Source organism: Chiloscyllium punctatum, chromosome 43, assembly GCF_047496795.1.
Source record: "Chiloscyllium punctatum isolate Juve2018m chromosome 43, sChiPun1.3, whole genome shotgun sequence".
NCBI classification, from domain to species: Eukaryota; Metazoa; Chordata; class Chondrichthyes; order Orectolobiformes; family Hemiscylliidae; genus Chiloscyllium; species Chiloscyllium punctatum.
Genome location: NC_092781.1, coordinates 15,069,339 through 15,092,673, shown reverse-complemented (window position 1 = coordinate 15,092,673; position 23,335 = coordinate 15,069,339).

Sequence of the window (23,335 nt, the reverse complement as noted above, 5' to 3'; positions counted from 1 at the left end):
GATGTCTATCTCAGATAACACTAGGAACAGGAAAAGCCCACTATTAGCTAATCACATATCCTGTACCAACGAGTCCAAATATAACCCAGCTAGGGAACCGGCGCCAAGTGATTCGCGCCAAAAGAGAGAAGAGAGTGAGGGTAGAATAACTCCGGGATGCAGAATGGCAAAAAGATGGAGGGAGCGTGAAATATACGTAAAGACTGAGCGAAAACCAAAGAGAGAGAAAGAAGGATAGAAATACCGTTACAAATGTACGACACTATGGCTCAGTGGTTCGCACCGCTGCCTCACAGGACCTAGGACCCACGTTCAATTCCAGTCTCAGTTGTTGGCGTGGCATTCTCACATTCTCGCTGTGTGTGTGCGGGTTGTCTCCGGTTTCATCCCACAGTCCAAAGCTGTGCGTGTAAAATTGCCCTTAGGGCGTAGTTTGCATGAATTAGGCATGGGGATTGCAGCGTTGCAGGTAGGGTTTGAATATGGGTAACTTGGACATTTGGTGTGTTTTCTTTGAGCCTATTGACCTGTTTGCAAACTTTGGAATTCTTTTCTACTCCGAAATCGCAGATTGAAGAAAGCCTCATATAATACAATTACCCTTTGAGATGCCAAATCCATATTACTCTGTCCCGTGCACAGGCTGCCCGTTATGTAAACTCTCCTCTGTGACAATCTGTCTCCCAGTCTGTCTCACCAAACACACCCAACCCTGCCCAAAACGTTCACTGTCGATTTGCGGCTAATCTCTCAACGCCTCAGGACTAAGGACTTGCGACTGTCTAATTGCCTACTCTTGTTCATCTTCATCACCCACCAAATTGCCCCCTCTATGGCTCTTCCATTATCCACCCCTGTATATAAAAGTACATCGATTAACAATCGTTGAGAAGACAGGAATTCCACAGTCTCTAATTTACATGCAATAAAAGTCAAGATAGAAATTCTAAATAGAGAAACAGCTCCTTGTTCGATACATCCATCTGATGCTCCTGACCAGCCTCATCTCTTCCACTTCCTGTGGGAAACGATTCCAAATTCATGATAACCTTCCCTGTCCCACAATGTCTGCACCTTGTCCAGTCTCGCAGTCTCTTCTTCCCCTCACACCCTCCCTTTACCTCTCTCTCTTCTTTAGCCTCTCACATACCCTTACTGTCAATGTTTCTCAGCCTCCTCCATTCCCTCCCTGCCGATCACTCGCAACCTCTCCCCTACTCTCCATGTCAACCGTTGTCAGCCTATCCCATGCCCTCCCTGTCAATCTTTCTCATCCTCTACCATACCTTCTCTGTCAATCTCTCTCAGCTTCCCTTATATCAGGAGTAACGCTCCTGTGTAATTGCCCTTCTCTCTGCACCTTCATCTCCCTACCACCTTCTTAAACTACCACTCCTGAATAGTTCCTGCCTCATCAAAGCACCAGATATAAAATTCTATCTGTATCGTCATCCAACACAGTACTTTCCCTCTGGTAATCCCGGGCCCTTCCATGGAGGACATATTGAGAACGTGCAGAGGATAAACAGCCTTTATACAGGACAATGTTGCAGTCCAATAGCATCAACTGCCTTCTCCTTACCGTGAATGTTGCTTCATGCAGACAGAGCAAGATAAGGAGAGAGGGAAACAGAAAACAAAACAAATGGAGGAGCACAAAGATTAGGACACAGAGAAATTAACCGAGAGAGAAGGAGGTTTACAGACAGAGAATGCTGCGAGAAAAACAGCAAAGTGCAGATGGTCACACAGAGACCGGTAAATAAATCTAGATAAAGAAAATTCTGAAAGTCCGGGAAGGGACTAAGACTGACGGATATCCTGGGAGACGAACAGGCTTCCAAACAGAGAAATGGAATCCCGGGGGTAAAACAGAAAGTAAGAGAGAGACAGATACTGGGAAGCAAAGAACAGACAGAAAGACCTTTCAGGAACGGAACCTGAAGACGCAGAGCGAGACAGAAGAAAGAACAGTTGGACAGAAGGGACAAAACCTAGCGAGAAAAAATGTAAACAGAAGCGCGGACAGAAAGCGACAAGGTTGGAAAAGGAAAAAAAAAACGACAAATGGGAGGATGGAGAGACTTGGAAAGAAATGAAACGGGAAACCGGCTAGAGAGAATTGCAACAATAAAGATGCAAAGATATTTTGGAGAGATGATGATGCAGACAGTGGAAATAGGATGGTGTTTTGATACAGATAGAATGATGCACAAACAGGAACAGCGATATGCCACAATAATGAGGTATGAAATTATGAAGATTAATTCATAGGAATGCTACGATCGCAAAGCATGAATTAATACACATTTCCAGAAAAGAACGTGGATGCAGAGAGATGTAGAGAGAGAAATAATGTTGAACCAGGATAAAGCTATGAGAGATTTAGCGACACAGGGAGTTAAAGGAAGAGATGAGAGAGACTGCTGGGAGCGTGGAAGTTAAGTTGAGAACTGAAGTGAGAGAGGGAGGCCGTGGAAGCAGTGGGATCAGACTGACATCTATGCAGAATCCTATCCCCAATTTACTTGTGGGGCTTGTCTGCGCCCACCTAAGACCTCGGCTGAATCACACAAATTTTGACCTGTGGGGGTCAATGCTTGACAAGGAGACAAAGTGGTTTTATTATTTCTCCCTCTCATCATCGTTCTCTCTTTCACATACACCATCACTGTCTCTCTTTCAATCTCTCTCACTCTCTCTCTTTCTGTCTCTCTGTCTCTCTCTCTATCTCTCGGTGCCACTTACACCCTCCATTTCAAACCTTCCAAATCTAGCTTCTTCTGTTGAAAAGAAACAAAAATGTCTGATGATGTTATGTCTCACTCCAAATCACCAAAGGCCTGCGCCGACTCTGCCTGCGTTTGATACTGTTTCTGCACGAAATATGATCAATGAACGTTCCACGTCTATCACTTCCACCTCTGTCCCTCTCTCGTTCTGATGAATTTTCCTATTTGTTTCGGCAAATCCTAAGCGCTGCAGTCTTTCATGGACTGTATGTATAACAGAGTAATACGTTTAAATGCTGCGTTTGATGTCGAACTTTTCCCTTCAATAATCTTACAAACGTCAGGTGTTTACAGAAAGCAGCAGGTCAATATATTTATTTTCCATTAGAAAATGGGATACATCAAAAAAGGAGAGACACTCGAAGCAGGAACTTATAGCACTCATACTGATAAGAATGAGAGACTGGAGCAGTGAATCCCAGAGAGCGTTCAGAGAAGGGGCAAGTAACACCTCAGCTGAGAATCAAATGAAGTTTTATACGTCTTAAACATTGCATGCATTATTTGCTAACTGCATCTGCGTTGTTAATTCTTGTGTCTTGTGCACACCAAAATAATCTTATGCATCTGCACACACATTGGTTAAACAGTGGACTTAAAATCATTTTTTCACATCCCGTTCAAATTTTCATGGTTTGTTTACATCGTCAATCCTTCTTCCAAATATATGCGTTTACATTCACTATTTTATTTCATTCCTTCAAAAAAAAAAAGAAATGTGTTTATGGGGGGTCTCCATAAACTTTTCATTCTATTCCTTTCTGTTTCTTAATCAATCACAGAGATTCTGTCTCTGATTTTTCGATCCATGGTAATTATAAATGGACAATTTAATTTTGGATTAAGGCCAAATGATCAGAAATGTTATAGCTTTAACAGACATAAACTGTGCAAAAATGTGTTTGCTGCTTCAGAAGTACGTTACTGAAGTGCATTGTATTAAAAGTAAAACCTTAAACCTTCTTAATTTAGCGAGACGAACGACCAGTGTAATCCACATTTCCTTAACGTGTTCAGAACAGATGTGGCCAGTAACAGTTATTAGATTGACTGTTGTTGTGGTGGAGAAGACTTCAGTGTATTACCAACCTCTCGATTGCCTCCTCAGAACACAGTTACATCCAGCATTATATGTGGATAATACAGAAAAACCATTTTAGCGTGCAAAGAGTAAGCGTCACCTTTCTACACTGCCTGTACAATTATTGGAAAAATTGGAGATGAGTGATAAAACCCACACCAGGCGATGGCAACATTCCACCCAAACCAAGGATTGTTGTCACACTGAAACGGAAAGAGTTAATTAGAGCTGCTGGTTCAGTGACTGTGATTGATGAAAATCTCCATGGATCACAATTATGTGACTGGAAGTTTTCCCTGTTCTATTTATAAGGGACATTTTTCACTGTGTTTTTCCCCAGAATCAGTGGCAGCGTCATCCTCAACAGGATTGGAGTCAGCAGCTCCACAGAGTGGGAGAGATCAGGAGCTGAGTCGAATCGACTGGAATGTTCCAAAATGGATCAGAATCTGAGACAAACAGATTGGGATGTTCAAACAATGAACAGGAGTCTATCATTGGGTCTTCACTGGATTTCCCTGTCTGGACTATGGTAGGAAAAGCGGATACATGCCATACTGTTGATTATTCAGGCAGGTTACTATCCCATCCTCGCTATTGCTGGTATTCCTGGGAAGTCACTTTATGTCCATTTATTCATTCTGTGAACTAGTTTGAGCGCCGATGCTATTTACGCTTTCAAGAACGATTTAAATTGTTGCATTTACTTTCAGTCACAAACCACATTGCTATTCTATGAATTTCATACCCTTCAATTACAAACATCTGAGGAGGAACAAACGTGTTGATGACCACCTGACCCCATTTTGTCCTCAGCTAATTCATGTCTCAATATACCTCTATCATCCAACCTGTCTGCCACCACCTCAATAATATCCCCAGTCTTCACTTCTGCTTCAGTGCTGTTTCAGAATAAACAAATACCTACACCGTGCCGGTTGCAGTTCTCTTTTGGTCATTCATCCAGTCACTTATCCTTGTCTCAACATGCACTTAGGGAGGTGCAAATTGAGAACCCAGTTTCAATCTCAAATGTGGTTGTTGTCAGTAAAAAAAGGTTTCAAATCTAGAAATCAATCAAATGTCATTTATTAAACAAAAGCATTTGTGGGACACAGACAGCAGCTTAACATTGATTATTTCACTGTATTCTCCGTTTCCACGATTATGGGATGGATGGATCATTCATTCGTTACAACCACAAACTCTCCTGATTTTCTTTTTGTTGCTTTGCTCCGTATGCGAACGGAATTCTCCCAAGAAAAAAAAAATCACATAAAGCCGTTCCAGTGAAAGAAAATAAAAAAATAAACAAAGTCGTTTCACACACTTTAAAAACCATCGAATTTTCCATGGCTGCGAGACAAGCTGCAGGCGTCAGCAAATCAGGTTTTGGCCAAGTTTCGCAAAATACCCGAATTCAGCACACACAAACGCACACACACACACACACACACACACACACACACACACACACACACACACCCCTCCCCCACCAACACGCACGAGGCTTCAAAAGCCACGGGGACCGTGGACTCTAGACCATTTACAAACAAAGCTCCACTGGTTGCCAATCACCCTTCTGGAGGAGACGAGCAGTTACGTCCGAATGTGGACGAGCCGTTGTCATAACACGAGCAATCAGTGTTTTAAGAATTGAAAAAGTGTCATAAAGGCACAGCAACCAATTACAATAACTACGAGAACAATCATTGCATGGAAAATATAAGAGCTCCAATATCCGCCGAGTAGCCAATCAAGACAGATTGGTGGCTCATAATCATGGAATTGCCTCGCCTGCTTTGTAATCTTAACTGCCTCGTGTTGTACGGCGTCAGCCAAATTAGTCATATTATGCAGGGCATCCAGAATGTAAGTGCATCAGGAGGAGTCGAGAACAGCAAATGTAAAACTCTGTGCTGCAGGCAAATCATGGAGGGCCAGACGTTTCTGCACAGCAACAGGGTGGGTGGCCGCAAGCCCCGCCGTAAACTCAGAGATGGCAGGGCCAATATCCTCAACGCCCTCGGCAGTGTTGTTAGCCAATTTTTACGAGATTGAGGTCATATTAATCAGTTCCCTAGCTCCCTTAGTTGTCTCATACACAGGGAAAACGCTCATAAAGAACCGCTCAATCTCAGCTGTGAACTATTTCAAAGGTAGCTGGTGGTTGTTCAGAGAAGGCAAGCAGACGGGACCACGGAGGCAAGGTAGCAAGATCTACAATCGTTTGCACGGAGCCAGGGGTAGGTGTTTAGGCCACAGACAAATTAGGTACAATTGTCAATTACAACGTAATCATTCTGAATTGCAATCCGAATTGTTTTGAAGCTGTCATCTTATTGACTCACCCAAGACTCAGTATGCTCCCAGAGGAAATTCCTCGGCGACTGAATGGGGTAAAGAAATGAGAGTGGGATTACATTGCATTGACATGCAACCCATGCCTACTGTGACCCACTGAGCATTTAGATTGAACAAAGCCCTCACAAATGCACTTATTCAACCAACTGTCGTGGCGTTTCCCCCGCTGCAGATTCCCCCAGAACGTTCGCTGGGCACTTAAAACTCCATGTGCAGCAGGAGTCCCCACAAAGAAACCCCAGTTGTCCCGTCCATCTACCATTGTGGACGATGCTGTATTTTTGACGAAGCCTGAACAGTGGTCACAGCGGATGGCTTCCCATGACCTGAACCCATGCGTGTGATGTGGATAAAAGACAGAATTCTGATGACAAAGATGCTGAGCATGTCAGGTCACATTCCTAGTCACCACAAAGGGTTCACAGATTAATGCAGCTATACATCTGGACAATCCATTCACTGCCAGTCCCTCTGAAAGGGCAAGTACAATATCGGTCGCTGATCATCGTCATGGAACTGGGTTACCACCCCCGAGTAAATGCCCCCTCGATCTTACAATAAAAGTCGAAGTCTTTACTCACACCTGACCATACTGTCCTGGGGCTGACATTAACATGATTTTCAGTTTCACAGAAGAGTCGTCTTACTCCCATCCCCAGTCAACTGAATCCATCGCTGGTCTAACCCCTTTTACCAATCATTGTATGGGATCAATGAATTTGGCAAACTCAGGGATAGCATTCGAGCAGTAATTAAACAAGCCCAATACCGTTCTCACACGACTGACTATCACAGGTGTTGGCATTTGTTGTATTGCGGTTCTCCAGTTCAGGCACTTCTTTCATGCCTTTGGAGGTGAATTGTCCCAATGAAATAAAAACCTTACTTTTTTCAGCCTGTGCTCTTGCGGTCTGGCTTTTAACCCTCTATCCTGCAAGTGTTTGAGGACTAATTACAGATCTTCCTGATGTCCCGGTTTTGACTCAGAAGGCAGGATAATGAAATCGACATATTGGTGTTTTGTCCTGCTATGGGACAAATCGATATCGCTCAGTACATTACTCATTAGATGGTGAAATATGGCTGGACTATTATGGAATCCTTTGGAAGTCTAATCCACGTATATTGTATATCCACAAAGATAAATGCAAACTTATGTTGGGAATCACGATGGAGGGCGATAGAGCAGAATCGATTTGCAATATTCAGTACAGAAAAGATTTTTTTTGCGAACGGGGAGAGTCCAGTTAAGGTTATGCATGTACTGGCGACTATATTGAGTAATTTAGAATTACCTTAACTAAGGCCGTGTAATCAATTTTCAGTCTGTAAATCCGGTCAGGTGTACTGACTGGTCACATGGGGAATTTGCAGTGCACGTCATTTCCCTGGGAATTCCCTTTTCCACCAGTCCACTTACAATTTCCACATCAGCCCATCACGCAGGCGGTTTTAAAGGATATTTCCGGTACAGCTTGTGTTCAGAGCCCTCTACGACAATGGGGTCGATTTTATTCAAGCTTCTATCTAGTTTACTTTCTGCCCATACCCCCGGAGCCAAAAGTGGCACAAAAGTGGTTCTGCTACAGTTGCCAATCACGTCCTATGGGGGATGTGGCGTGGACGGTAGCCACGTAACTCACATTAGTCGGCATTTCATTTCCTTTTTCCCATCAGAAAGGGGCTAGATTAATTTACCCTTCCCACAAGCTATAAGGATCTCGTAGTCCTTCATGAAATCATTTCCCTTAATGATTCCCGAATTATTTTTACATACACATCATTGTATACAGGTTATTGATCTCTGCTAGAGAGGTGTCGCTCAAATGCACAACGGTTAGATGTCCGTACATCCCCGCTCCAGAAACCACTTTGTTCGTTTTGAGAAGTGGTGGATCCCTTGTTTACAAGCATCTCACATTGTCTACCTCCAACTAATGCAAACACGTAAATTCTATCCTCCTTATCACTCATCCCCATGGGGGCTGGCGGACGTCAGTCTGATGTGATCTAGCTGTTTGTTGGTTTGCCATGTTTTACCCAACAAGTGTCTTCAGATTGGATCCTTTCGTCAAATTATTGATAGACACTTCCAGACTTTGCTTTGCTCCGTCGAGGTTCCCTTCAAAACTTGGTAAATTGGCCCTTGTTGCCACAATTTCGGCAAGAGTGTGTTGGTTTTGTTTAGAGTCATAGAGTCATAGAGATGTAAAGCATGGAAACAGACCGTTCGGTCCAATCTGTCCATGCTGACCAGATATCCCGACCCAATCTAGTCCCACCTGAAAGCAGTCGGCCCATATTTCTCCAAACCCTTCCTATTCATATACCCATCCAAATGCCTCTGAAAAGTTGCAATTGTACCAGCCTTCACCACATCCTCTGACAGCTCTTTCCATACACGTACCACCATCTGCGTGAAAACGTTACCCCTTAGATCTCTTTTATATCTTACTTCTCTCACCCAAAACCTATGCCCTCTAGTTCTGGACTCTCCGATCCCAGGAAAAAGACTTTTTCTGCGTATCCTATCCATGCCCCTCATAATTTTTTAAACCTCTGTAAGATCACCCATCAGCCTCCGACGCTCCAGGGCAAACTGCCCCAGCCTGTTCAGCCTCTCTGTGTAGTTCAATTCCTTTCTTACACGGCGCCCACTCCTTCGAGGTTTATTCGCCCGGGTTTTCTTATATCGCATCCCTTCGTTAACGTCCGATACACATTCTATCAAGGCTTTGTTGCATTGTAGGACAACGACTCCCAACTTTAGGATTGCCTGTTGCGCGAGTGACATCCCGTCCTTGAAAACCTGTGTAAATGTTTGTTCAGAGTGATTTGCCTGTGGATTTCCTGTCTTTGCTGTATAGGTATCAAAGAGTTGTTGCCATATTCGGGCGGATCTTCTCCCTTCTATTGTTTATTATTGCTTATTTTAGTATCAACTGGTGAGCGGTTTGCCCAACACTCGTTGGAGTTTGGCCCTCCATCTACCAGAAGCTTCTTGTTTGTCCTCCATTGATGTACTGTCAGGGACAACTTGAGCCACCGACCATTACCATCGTCATGTTTTCTCTGTTGTACAACATGACATTTGTCAGACCCGTCGGTGCGAGGCACGACTTGGCCGTCGATCCGCAGCCCAGACAAGTTGGTAGATATCCTTAAGATGTAGTCGGTGGCGCATCCAAATCATGTCTAATTCTGACCAAAATTTGGCATTCACGCAATCGGTCTTTCAGCAGCACACGAGCCATTGTTCACAAGTGGTGAATGGTTTGTGATGGAATTGAGCATTCTCTCCATCGTCCCGCACTTGCATTGAATACAATATTACCTCCTTAGACGGCGCGTTCAATATTGGAAGCGGTGTGGATGGAACATCTCCAGAACTATAAGGTGGCAATGATCGTTACTGATTACAGTCCAAAAACTGGATACACTTTTCCAAATCGCTCATTCCGAATTGAAGGATTTTGTTTCCTTTGGTCCATTTCTTTGTGGATTCCAACATTTGACCTATGAAGCCGGTCAATTTGTGAACGAAACGAACTGCAACTTTCTTGGTCCTTTCTTTCTTTTCACCCAAGAACAATTTTCGGTGTTGATGTAGGTCCTGGAAGGATTACTATCTCTCCCTTTCTCATTTGCTTTATCAGTGGATGTCTGCCTGTCATATATTGACTCATGTGAAAACCCAGGGGTCCACTGTCCAGTAATTGGTCAAGAATACTGGACAATTTTGCAAAGAATCAGACATCAGTCATTAATGACTTGTTGTAAGTGAATGCGAGAGTGGCAGCCCTGTGGCGTCAGAAGTGAGCGCAAACAAACAGGGAGGGACATCTTTCCCTCGCATCTCGTCCGTGAGGTAGTTAAAACCGGAGATAACCCGTGTGAATCTCTTGACGCTGAAGTGGGTGTCCCCATTTATATTCGTGTTCTTCCCTAATAAGGAACGTTTTTACTCACGCACTTTTGTCCAACGATCGGATTTACCCACTGTCCACTAATGTTGTGTGTTTTTGCACCGGCTGCATCTCCCTTGAGTTCATTCCTACTGAAATTGATCTCTCCTGGATTGCACAAATTTATTCTATGTCCTTTTCCCAGAAAGGAATACTAACACTGACATCGGAATATCATGTCTCCAGTGTCATTTTCCAGTCTCCATTCCTCCTTTAGCATGAAGAGTTTCGCACGGGGTATCTCCCCTTTGGACTACCTCACGGACTAGATGCTAGGTAAAGAACTCCTTCCCTGTCTGTTTACGCTCATCTCTGATGCGACAGCACTGCCACTCTAGCCTTCACTTTCAACAAGTCAATAATTACTGACCTCTGATTCTTTGCAATGTTATTCAGTACTCTTCTCCGGTTACTGGACAGTGGCCAGCTGTCTAGACCAGTAGACAGGATCCTGCTGACTACACCGATTTGTTTCAGATAGAATAAATAATTCCACAAATTTGAATCTGGAAATCAATCAGATGCCATTTATTAAACACAAGCGTTTTTTTGCAAACACACACCAGCGGAACATTGCTTAGTTCACTGCATCGTCTATATCCCCGATAACATAATGGATGGAACTTATATTTTTTGAAACCATGAGCTCTGTTCTGTTTCCTGTTGTTGCTTTGCACCGTATGCTATCGGGGTTTTTTCGATGCAAAAAACATAGTCATCCATTCTATAAAGTTCTCAGTAAAAAAGACACAGAAAGTCGTTTGACACACTTTAAAAACCATAGAATGTTCCACGGCTGAGAGGCGAGCTGCAGGCGTTAACAATGCAAGCTTTTAGATTAGATTCCTTCCAATACAGAAACAGGCCCTTTGGCACAACAAGCCCACGCTGTCCCTCCAAAAAGTAACCCGCAGACCCATATTCCAAATAATTATGCAACGATCAGTATGGGCAATTTAACATGGCCAATTCACCTAACCCGCACGTCTTTGACCTGTTGGAGGAGACGAGAGCAAACCTATGCCGACATGAGGAAAATGTGCAAACTCCACACAGATAGTCATCTCAGCTGGAATCCAAATTCGGTTTATGGCGCTGTGAGGTAGAAGTGCTAACCGCTGTGCCACCAGTCAACCCTTTTAGCCGTGTCTCTCATCATTCACCAGATGGCCAAGTATCACAAAATAGCTGAGTCCAGATGTTTTCACAGCTTTGTGTCACCACTTTTAGCATAACCTGCGACCTCACATTCGGGGGTGGACTGTGCTGTCAGTGACCTTGAGGTGACAATTTCATTGTACTGTTGTGATTCTTGCACTTTCTGAAAATGAGTGGGTACCATCCTCCTGTACATTCAATTGGTGATGGAGGTTGCCTTGCCCGCTGGGGGGAAAACATTCGTTCCGTCACCACACAGGAGGGCAGAGAATTTTTTCCAGAAATGCTGCAGGAAAGTGCGAAACTGGGAGATTGGAATTAATAATGAGCACCAGCTGAAAAAAACTAAAGTAAGTGAAGTTTGGTCAGTTGCTGCATGAGATGTGCTTCATCCCAGAGTTTTCATGGAGATCACAATGGAGCCAGTGAAAAAGTTGCAGCGTCATGCAGCTCTGTAATAGACCCTTCGATACCACCAATCTATGCCGACAAATCCAAATCTAAACATCTAGCCTTATGCCTGAGCTTGTACGATGTTGGATCTGAAAGAAACAATGTTTGAATATCTTTCAAATTTCTTTGTATTCTTGAAATTCTCATGCCAACAGACTGGAAATTAGGTATGTTAAATCTAAATATTTAAATATTTAAAACGATAAATTGAAAGGGAAAACAGAAAAAAAAGTTAAATATTGCACAACTTGATGTCAGATGTAAGGAACATATCAATATCTTTTGTAAGGAAGGTGATAACTGGACACTTGCGGATTCAAGATATGAGTTTGAGGAAAAAGCTTAGATACAGGAAAGGGAAGTCAGATTTGATAAACCAGGGGCTTGAGAACATTACAAGAGTTGAGAATTGGTAGGCAGAGACAACTCAGACAGATTAGCGTCCTTTTCTGGACTGACAGCCGTTGCTCATGTGCTACCACGTGTATCAGTTTTTGGAGCACAGTAATTTTAAAATGCATATAAGCGGTTTGGATGTAGGGAAAAAAAACATACATCTCATTTTGCATTTAGGAAATGGTGCCAGATTAGGAACAGTTGCTTTCACAATTGGACTGCGTGTCATTGATCATGAGGCAACAGAAATATCACATACGGGGCTGTAATTGGGTCAAATGTTTTCCTAATACAGTTCAAAGACATATGTAAACCTGTCTTCCAGCAATTGCCGAGTATGGATAAGAGAGTTTTAGGGGCACTGAGTACAGTTTTACTCACCTTTGTAAAACTGCTACAGATACAGTTCAAACGATAGTCACCAGTCTAATACCTGAGATGATAGTGCAATGAGGAGAAAGTGAAGAAGCTGTTAATTTAATATGTAGCGCTGCGAGAGAATAAGAAGAGATTGTGTTGAAATTTGAAGTTTGGTTGCGAGCACTTATGTCTAAAAGAGACAATGCTCAGGTGAGAAATTACATATTTACTTAGGACAGGATATTCTAAAAGTTTATATGCCTCTGTAGAGCCCCACATCGATTAACAGAGAGATACAGGCTCTGAATGAACTCTCCACACATTAACGTTCAATTGGTGGGGCACCCAGCACTGAACATCATGTTGTCAGCATCGCAACAACAACTATCTTTCTGAAACAGTTAGCCATTGCCAACAGCTTCTAACTTTCAGTATCTTGCCAAACTGAAACTTCACGCAAAACGTTTGGCTTCGCTCGTCACTGCGACAAAACCATGTTAAAATTCCACGTGTGATCCACTGGCAATGGAGTCGCGGGAATAAAGTGGTGCAGTGTGTCTGTGCTAAATCAAATCCATTTATGATGGAGCATCATAATGGAGCATCAATTACAGAATAGGTCCTTGTACTAGTGAGTCGAGCGGCATAGTGACCTCTTCCTGCACCTGTCTACGTAAATCAAGCGGCTCACCAAGATTTCTTCCATGCCCGATTGCAAAGCGTCTCAGCCCTGACTAGCTCCCCCTGCTTCCTGATTAAGATCTTAATGTGCTTACTCGACTGATGATGTTAGACCTGAAGAGGTTATGTTGCCCTTGTCTCTTTTAAGAAAGACATTGAACGAAAGGTGCTGAGCTGCATCGTTATGTCCACCTGGTTAAATATCTTGGGAGGCCTTGGGTTTATAACACTGCAGCCTGAATTGATGCGGTCGACTCGCATTGATGAGGATTTCTAAGTATTGTTTTCTTACTAACATTGGGGAATGTTAGCTATTGGGGTCTCAGAAGAGTTGAAAGCTTCAGTGAATGTCTCTTGGTTGCACTCTCTGATCTTTCTCAGGATTTTTTTCCCTGGTGGATGGGAGAATTGCACATGAGAATCTGAATCTATTTTTTTTTAATCAAAGGCTTTTTTTTGCGATGTTCCTTTATTTGAACGCTTAATTACTAATAGCTACAATTTATACTACTCTGTTGAGTTTTTGAAGAGCTACGTTATTCGAAATCGCTCTTTCTTTGATTGTATTTTAATTACGCTTGTTAAATTCGTTGTGTTTTGAATAACATTGAGTAGTTTCACCAGATATATAACAACTGGAACAGATATTTTACATTTACCTTGAAAATAAGAAAATGTTGCAATCCAGGCTGTCTTCTTAAAATAGTTTTGAGTGGCTCTGATCCAATCCAAAATACTCGACGCCTTCTTTGACTATGTTATAGTTAGGGGGAAGGAATGGGCAAACCCTTTTCTTTTCTAATGGTTTTAATAGGCTTAAAGGTTCCTCATATTGTTGCGAAGCCAACGTAAGTTGTTCAATTCGCTCCTATTAGTGTGGAATAGTGCATTATCTGCTAGTACTATTGCAGGAATATTACCACTGATTTAATATCACAAGTTTGAATGTTATACAGGCTATCCTGCACATGGATACAGAGTGCTTCAGGAGCTGAGGTGAGGCAAATTGTTTGCAAGATTGTGCAATATTCAGTTAAAATCTCCAAGACTGACTTTCTGTTGGAAGAAAAACAAGAATTAAGGAGTTAAAGATGTTTGCGCTGATGAAAATATCCCGAAGATGTCTTGCAAAGATCGCCTCGGATTGAGAGGATTAAGATCAACGAGCCAGAAACTATTTCCTTTGAACTTAAAAGCACTCCAATCCGTGTCGGTATTGCAACCAATTGCCACTAGTACAATTTTGTTGAGATCATTTTGTCATCCTCAGTGAAATGGTGCCTTGACATCAAGCTCAGTCACTCCTCAATGAACTCTTGCGTTCACTTATTTTGTTCATGCCAATAGAACATCGAACATTACAGGGCAGGAGAGGCAATTCGGTCCTCGACGTTGCACCGACCTGTGGAACCAAACTGAAGAGTATCAATCCTACAATATTACATTTTCATCCGTATGTTTATTCAATGACCACTGAAATGCACTTAAGCTGGCCAGACTATTGTTGCAGGCATTGTGTTCCACGCCCCTACTACTCTCTGAGTAAAGAAACTCTGACAGCTGTCCAATATCTATTACCCCTCAATTTAAAGTTATGTCCCCTCGTGCCAGCGATCACCATCTGACGAAATTGGCTATCACTGTCCACCCGATCTAATGATTTGATTATCTTATGTGTCTCAATAAAGTAAACTCTCAAACGTCTTCTCTCTACCGAAAACAGTTTCAATTCCCTCAGTCTTTCTTCATAAGGTCTTCCCACCATACAAAGTGAAAACGTGCCTTGACATCAAGCTCAATGAAATCTTGTGTTCACTTACTTTGTTCATGGCAATAGAACATAGAACATTATAGGGCAGTAGAGGCAATTCGGTTCTCGACGTTGCACCGACCTGTGGAACCAATCTGAGTGTATCCATCCTACAATATTACATTTTCATCCGTATGTTTATTCAAAGATCATTGAAATGCGCTAAAGCTGGCCAGACTACTGTTGCAGGCAGTGTGTTCCACGCCCCTGCTATTCTCTGAGTAAAGAAACTCTGACAGCTGTCCGATATCTATCACCCCTCAATTTAAAGCAATGTCCCGTCGTGCCAGCCATCGCCATGTGAAGACATTGGCTATCATTGTCTACCCGATCTAACGCTTTGATTAACTTATGTGTCTCAATTAAGTAAACCCTCAAGCATCTTCTCTCTAACGAAAACAGTTTCAATTCCCTCAGACTTTCCTCATAAGATCTTCCCACCATACAAAGCAACATCCCTTTAAATCTCTTCTAAACTCTTCCCAATGCATTCACATCCTTCCTATAATACGGTAAACAAAAATTGTATACGTTACTTCAATTGACGCTGCATCAGATTTTTTGTCCAGCAGCAGCATGACCGCGTGGTTGCAAAACGCAATCCCTTCACCAAAAAACCTAGCAAACTGTATGCCTTCTTTCCAGCCCTATCAACCTGAGTGGCAGCTTTAAGGGTCAAGGTTCGTGGACACCAATAGCACTTCTGCCTCACAGCGCCAGAGACCCGGGTTCAATTCCCGCCTCAGGCGACTAACTGTGTGGAGTTTGCACATTCTGCCTGTGTCTGCGTGGGTTTCCTCCGGGTGCTCCGGTTTCCTCCCACAGTCCAAAGATGTGCAGGTTAGGTGAATTGGCCATGCTAAATTGCCCGTAGTGTTAGGTAAGGGGTAAATGTAGGGGTATGGGTGGGTTGCGCTTCGGCGGGTCGGTGTGGACTTGTTGGGCCGAAGGGCCTGTTTCCACACTGTAATCTAATCTAATCTAATCATATCTGTGCTCATCTATATTAACAACAATCTTACCTTTCTCACTACTCTTTTTCCTGTTGCTCCTTCCAAAGTGAATCACATCACGTTTATCCACATTAAACTCAATTTTCCATCTGGCAGCCTAGCTCTGCAGCTTGTATGTGTGCCTCTGTAGCCTACTACATCCTTCAGTACGATTCAAAAATCCAGCGACATCAGTGGAATTCGCAATTCCTCTTCCCTCACATCCAGGTCATATATCAAAATGAAAAGCAACAGTGGACCTAAAAGAGATCCTTGCGGTACGCCACTAGCATCTCAACTCCAGGGTGAACATTTTCCAGCAAACACCACACTCTCTTCTTTCAGTCAGTCAATATTTGATCGAAAGTCGAAGTCATCCTCAAACTCATGCCTCCCGATTTTATGCACTAGCCAACCGTGGGTCAACTTATCAAACGCCTGACTGAAATCCATGCAGACAACATCAAGCTCTTTACCCTCATCTAACTGTTTGTTCTCAATATCAATGAATTCAAAACTGTTTACGTCGCACGTCGTACTCTTAATAAAACCGTGTTGAATATTCTTAATCAACGTATTCCCCTCCAGATGATTATGATTCTTATCTCTGATAAATCTTTCCAACACTTTATCACAATAGAAGTAAGGTTCACTGGTCTATAATTACCAGGGTTGTCTCTACTCTCTTCTTGAAGAAGGTGACAACATTTGCCCTGCTCACATCTTCTGTCACTATTCCTGTCGACAAATACGACATAAAGTCAAATGTGAAAGGCTGTGTCATCTCTTACGTGGCTTCACAGAGAATCCGAAGATTAATCACCTCCGACCCAAGTGACTGATCAATGATAACAATTTTCAGAATTACTAACACATCCTCATTGTCAAATTAAATCCTGTCGACCAAAATATTCCTCGACAACTTCGTCTTTTTTCAGTGTGAAAACTGACGAAAAATTTTCATTTAGTGCTTCCACTATTCTCCTCGGATTCCATTACTATCATTGATTGGACCTAATTTTTATCCAGTCATTCTTGCATTCCTTATATACGTATGAAAATCTTTAGGGATTTCCTTGATCCTATCTGCTAACGATTTCACATATACTCTCCTCGCTCTTCTTATATCTCTCTTTAGGTCTTTCCGGGCTAACTTGTAAAGTAAAACCGTCCTAACTGAGTCCTCACCTTTCATCCTAACATTTGTATTCTTCTTTCTCTCGAAAAGACATTCAACCTCTTGAGTAAACCATGGCTCCTTCGGTCGATCACTTCCTCCCTGCCTAGCAGAGAAAAACTTAAAGACACCCAGTATCTTTGCTTTGAATAAACTCCACATTTCAATTGTGACTATCCACTGCAGTTTCTGTTCCTATCCGATGCATACAAAATCTTGCCAAATTGCATCATAATTGTCTTTCCGCAGACAGTTTATCTTGCCCTGTGGAACATACCCATCCCTTTCCACAGCGAAAGAACACAGAACTGAAATGTGGTCACTATCACCAAGGTGCTCACAAAAATCTAATAACTGGCCGGGTTCTTTACAATGTACCAAATCCAATGTGACCTCACCCCATATGGATTTGTTTACATTCTGTGTCAGCAAGCAATCCTGCACGCATTGGCCAAAATCTGATACTCGAAGTATAGTATTTCCAGTCAGTGTTTGGAAAATTCAAGCCCCATTTAACAACTACCCTGCTACTTTTACTTCTATCCAGATTTATCTTTGCTGTCCTTTTCTCTTCACCTCTGGAACTATTCGAAGGCCAACATAAAACTCACAGCACTTTACCTTTTCTGTTCCTAACCTCAGCCCATACTGACTCAGGAGACTTGTCCACAACCGTATTTTCTGCTACAGAATTACTGCCCTTGAAGATCAATGCGACATGTCCCCCTCTTTTAATTTTTGTCTCTGTTCTTAGTGAAACATTTACGTCCCGGAAATTGCAATCACCATTCTTGTCCCTGTTCCATACCAGTCTCGGAAATGGCCTCAACATCGAAGTCCCAACTACCAACCAGCGCTGCAAGCTCATGCATTTTAGAACATAGAACATAGAACAATACAGCACAGAACAGGCCCTTCGGCCCACGATGTTGTGCCGAACTTCTATCCTAGATTAAGCACCCATCCATGTACCTATCCAAATGCCGCTTAAAGGTCGCCAATGAATCTGACTCTACCACTCCCACGGGCAGCGCATTCCATGCCCCCACCACTCTCTAGGTGAAGAACCCACCCCTGACATCTCCCCTATACCTTCCACCCTTCACCTTAAATTTATGTCCCCTTGTAACACTCTGTTGTACCCGGGGAAAAAGTTTCTGACTGTCTACTCTATCTATTCCTCTGATCATCTTATAAACCTCTATCAAGTCACCCCTCATCCTTCGCCGTTCCAACGAGAAAAGGCCGATAACTCTCAACCTATCCTCGTACGACCTACTCTCCATTCCAGGCAACATCCTGGTAAATCTTCTCTGCACCCTCTCCAAAGCTTCCACATCTTTCCTAAAGTGAGGCGACCAGAACTGCACACAGTACTCCAAATGTGGCCTAACCAAAGTCCTGTACAGCTGCAACATCACCTCACGACTCTTGAATTCAATCCCTCTGCTAATGAACGATAATACTCCATAGGCCTTCTTACAAACTCTATCCACCTGAGTGGCAACCTTCAAAGATCTATGTATATAGACCCCAAGATCCCTCTGTTCCTCCACCTGACCAAGAACCCTACCATTAACCCTGTATTCCGCATTCTTATTTGTTCTTCCAAAATGGACAACTTCACACTTGGCAGGGTTGAACTCCATCTGCCACTCCTCAGCCCAACTCTGCATCATATCTAAGTCCCTCTGCAGCCGACAACAGCCCTCCTCACTGTCCACAACTCCACCTATCTTTGTATCATCTGCAAATTTACTGACCCACCCTTCGACTCCCTCATCTAAGTCATTAATAAAAATTACAAACAGCAGAGGACCCAGAACTGATCCCTGCGGAACTCCACTTGTAACTGGACTCCATGCTGAATATTTACCATCTACTACCACTCTCTGACTTCGACCGGTTAGCCAGTTTTCTATCCAATTGGCCAAATTTCCCTCTATCCCATGCCTCCTGACTTTCCGCATAAGCCTACCATGGGGAACCTTATCAAATGCCTTACTAAAATCCATGTACACTACATCCACTGCTCTACCCTCATCCACATGCTTGGTCACCTCCTCGAAGAATTCAATAAGACTTGTAAGGCAAGACCTACCCTTCACAAATCCGTGCTGGCTGTCCCTAATCAAGCAGTGCCGTTCCAGATACTCGTAAATCCTATCCCTCAGTACCCTTTCCATTACTTTGCCTACCACAGAAGTAAGACTAACTGGCCTGTAATTCCCGGGGTTATCCCTATTCCCTTTTTTGAACAGGGGCACAACATTCGCTACTCTCCAGTCCCCTGGTACCACCCCCGTTGCCAGTGAAGACGAGAAGATCATTGCCAACGGTACTGCAATTTCCTCTCTTGCTTCCCACATAATCCTAGGATATATCCCGTCAGGCCCGGGGGACTTGTCTATCCTCAAGTTGTTCAAAATGTCCAACACATCTTCCTTCCTAACAGATATCTCTTCTAGCTTATCAGTCCGTTTCACACTCTCCTCTTCAACAATACAGTCCCTCTCGTTCGTAAATACTGAAGAGAAGTACTTGTTCAAGACCTCTCCTATCTCTTCCGACTCAATACACAGTCTCCCACCACTGTCCTTGATCGGACCTGCCCTCGTTCTCGTCATTCTCAGGTTTCTCACATACGCATAGAATGCCTTGGGGTTATCCTTGATCCTATCCGCCAGGGATTTTTCATGCCCTCTCTTAGCTCTCCTAATCCCTTTCTTCAGGTCCCTTCTGGCTATCCTGTATCCCTCCACTGCTCTGTCTGAACCTTGTTTCCTCAACCTTATGTAAGCCTCCTTCTTCCTCTTTACTAGACATTCAACCTCCCTCGTCAACCAAGGCTCCCTCACACGACCATTTCTTTCCTGCCTGATCGGTACATACATATCAAGGACACGTCGTATCTGCTCCTTGAAAAAGTCCCACATTTCCACCACATCCTTCCCTGACAGCCTATGCTCCCAACGTATGCTCCTCAAATCCTGTCTTACAGCATCGTAATTTCCCTTCCCCCAATTGTAGAAACTTCCTTGTTGTGCGCACCTATCTCTCTCCATAACCAAGGTGAAAGTCACAGAATTGTGGTCGCCATCACCAAAATGTTCACCCACTAACAAGCCCACCACTTGTCCCGGTTCGTTACCGAGTACCAAATCCAATATGGCCTCCCCTCTGGTTGGACAATCTACATACTGCGTTAGAAAAGCTTCCTGGACACACTGCACAAACACCGCCCCATCCAATCTACTTGATCTAAAGAGCTTCCAATCAATATTTGGGAAGTTGAAGTCGCCCATGACTACGACCCTGTGGCTTCTGCACCTTTCCAAAATCTGTTTCCCAATCTGTTTCTCCACATCTCTGCTGCTATTGGGGGGCCTATAATAAACACCCAACAAGGTGACTGCACCTTTCCTATTTCTGACTTCAGCCCATACTACCTCCAGAGGCAGATCCCCCTCAAACTTCCTTTCTGCAGCCGTTATACCATTTCTAATTAGCAATGCCACCCCCCCTCCTTTTTTACCACCCTCCCTAATCTTACTGAAACATCTGTACCCAGGAACCTCCAACAGCCATTCCTGTCCCTCATCTATCCATGTTTCCGTGATGGCTACAACATCGTAGTCCCAGGTACCAATCCATGCCTTAAGTTCACCCACCTTATTTCTGATACTCCTTGCATTGAAGTATACGCACTTGAGCCCATCTCTGTGTCTGTAAGTAGTCCCTGTCAGTGCTACCTTCTCCACAGCCTCCCTACAGTCTTGGACATCCTGACACACAGCTAGCTTACTTGCTGGACTACAAGTCCGGATCCCATCCCCCTGCCAAATTAGTTTAAACCCCCCCGAAGAGTGCTAGCAAACCTACCCCCCAGGATATTGGTGCCCTTCTGGTTCAGGTGCAACCCGTCCTGTTTATACAGGTCCCACCTTCCCCAGAATGCAGTCCAATTGTCCAAATATCTGAAGCCCTCCCTCCTACACCATCCTTGCAGCCACGTGTTCAACTGCACTCTCTCCCTATTCTTTGCCTCTCTGTCACGTGGCACCGGCAACAATCCAGAGATGACGACTCTGTCTGTCCTAGCTTTTAGCTTCCAGCCTAACTCCTTGAGCTCTTGAATGACCTCCCCGCCCCTCTTCCTACCTATGTCGTTGGTGCCAATGTGTACCACGACTTCTGGCTGCACACCCTCCCCCTTAAGGATTCTGAAGACACGGTCCGAGACGTCTCGGACCCTAGCACCCGGGAGGCAACAAACCATCCGAGAGTCTCGCCCATGTCCACAGAACCGCCTGTCCGTCCCTCTAACTAGAGAGTCCCCTATAACTAGCGCTCTCTTCTTCTCCCCCTTTCCCTTCTGAATCTCAGAGCCACAGACCCCTTCACTGCAGCTTACACCTGCAAGGCTGTCCCCCCCAACAGTTTCCAAAGCTGCATACTTATTTTTTAGGGGAACGACTACAGGGGAACCCTGCACTGCCTGTTTCTTCCCCTTCCCACCTCTAACTGTTACCCAGCTACCTCTGTTCTCTGGCGTAACTATGTCCCTGTAGCTTCTATCGATCACCCTCTCAGCCTCTCGAATAATCCTCAGCTCATCCAGTTCCAGTTCCAGTTCCCTAACTCGTTCGGTGAGGATCAGGATCTGACTGCATTTCCTGCACACGAAGTCGGCAGGAGTATCGGTGGTCACCCCTACCTCAAACATCCTGCAGGAGGAACATTCCACCGCCTGTGCTGCCATGACTGTACACTGTCTCCAAAAACAAGAACACTGAGTCAATAACCTGTGGACTTTAAAGTTAGGTTAGAGGAGGCCCTACGGAAGTAGGACCTGGGGTCTAGAACACACCCACTCAAATACTAATCACTTGCCTTCCCGTCCAGCTATGCGCTCCAACCTCACTTCCGCTGCCCGCTACAGGTAAGTAATTTTGAAACAAACTGTCTTACCTTAGCTGTAGTCTCCCGGGTTCGTTTTTCCTCGGCCGCTGCTCCCACTCAAATGAAAAAAAAAAAAAAAATATTTCGGATGCTCCTGGCGTTTGAGTCGATACACTTCAAACAGCTTTTTTGCTTGCCAGTGAACTTTTGCTACCTTGAAACCTCATTTCTGAGCTTTCTCCTCTCCACCTCCTGGACACTGGAACTACAACTTATTTTCCCATCTCTCTGCTGAATTGGTGTAAACTCGCCCGAAGAGCATGAGCAACGTTCCGCCCAAAGATTATTCTACACATTAATTCAGGTGTGGAGCATCCTGTTTGTAGAGATCTTACGTACCTCAGAATAAACGCCAATAATCCAAATATTCCAAAACCTCCCACCAGCAACATCCCTGTAGCCACGTGTTTAACTCATATCTCTCCGCATTCGTTGCCTCACCAGCACGTGGCATAGGCAACAGAACCGTGGATAACATCACTGTTTTTTTCCTAGCATGGAACGTCCACTCACCTTTTATCTGTCCCCCTCACTGTGGGTTCCCCAGTGAATCATGCTGTGCTCCTCTGTCACCTTCAGGTCTGAGCAACATGGACAGTCTCTGTGCCAGTGACCTGTACCCTATTCATTACTCCTGGTGAGTCATACACCCAAGCAGTATTCAAAACGGTGTACTTATTCAGGGGAGTGGCTACAGTAGTTGCCTGCATTATCTGCTGGTTCCTTTTCCGACCCCTGACTGTAAACCTTTTTGCCTTATTCTTGCACCTGAGGTGTGACTACCTGCCTGTAACTACTCTCAATAAGCCCCTCCGTCTCCCAAATGATCTGAAGTTCATTCGTCTCCAGTTCCAGTTTCCCAATGTGATTTTGCGGATCTGTGGCTGGATGTACTTACCGCAGATGAAGACAGCATAGATACATGTGATGGCTTTTACCGCCCACACCCTGCAGGAGGAACATTCAACTGCCCTAACCGATATTCTCATGATATTAAACTCCCAAAGAGATGTAGAAAAATAAAGAATGTAATAAAACATTATTTTTCCCAATTCGGGGCACATAAACCTTCTTTAGTCAGACGAGGAGGGTGAATGGGAGACGTTACCTCAGTTGCGATTCGGATGACGAAAGTACCCAAATA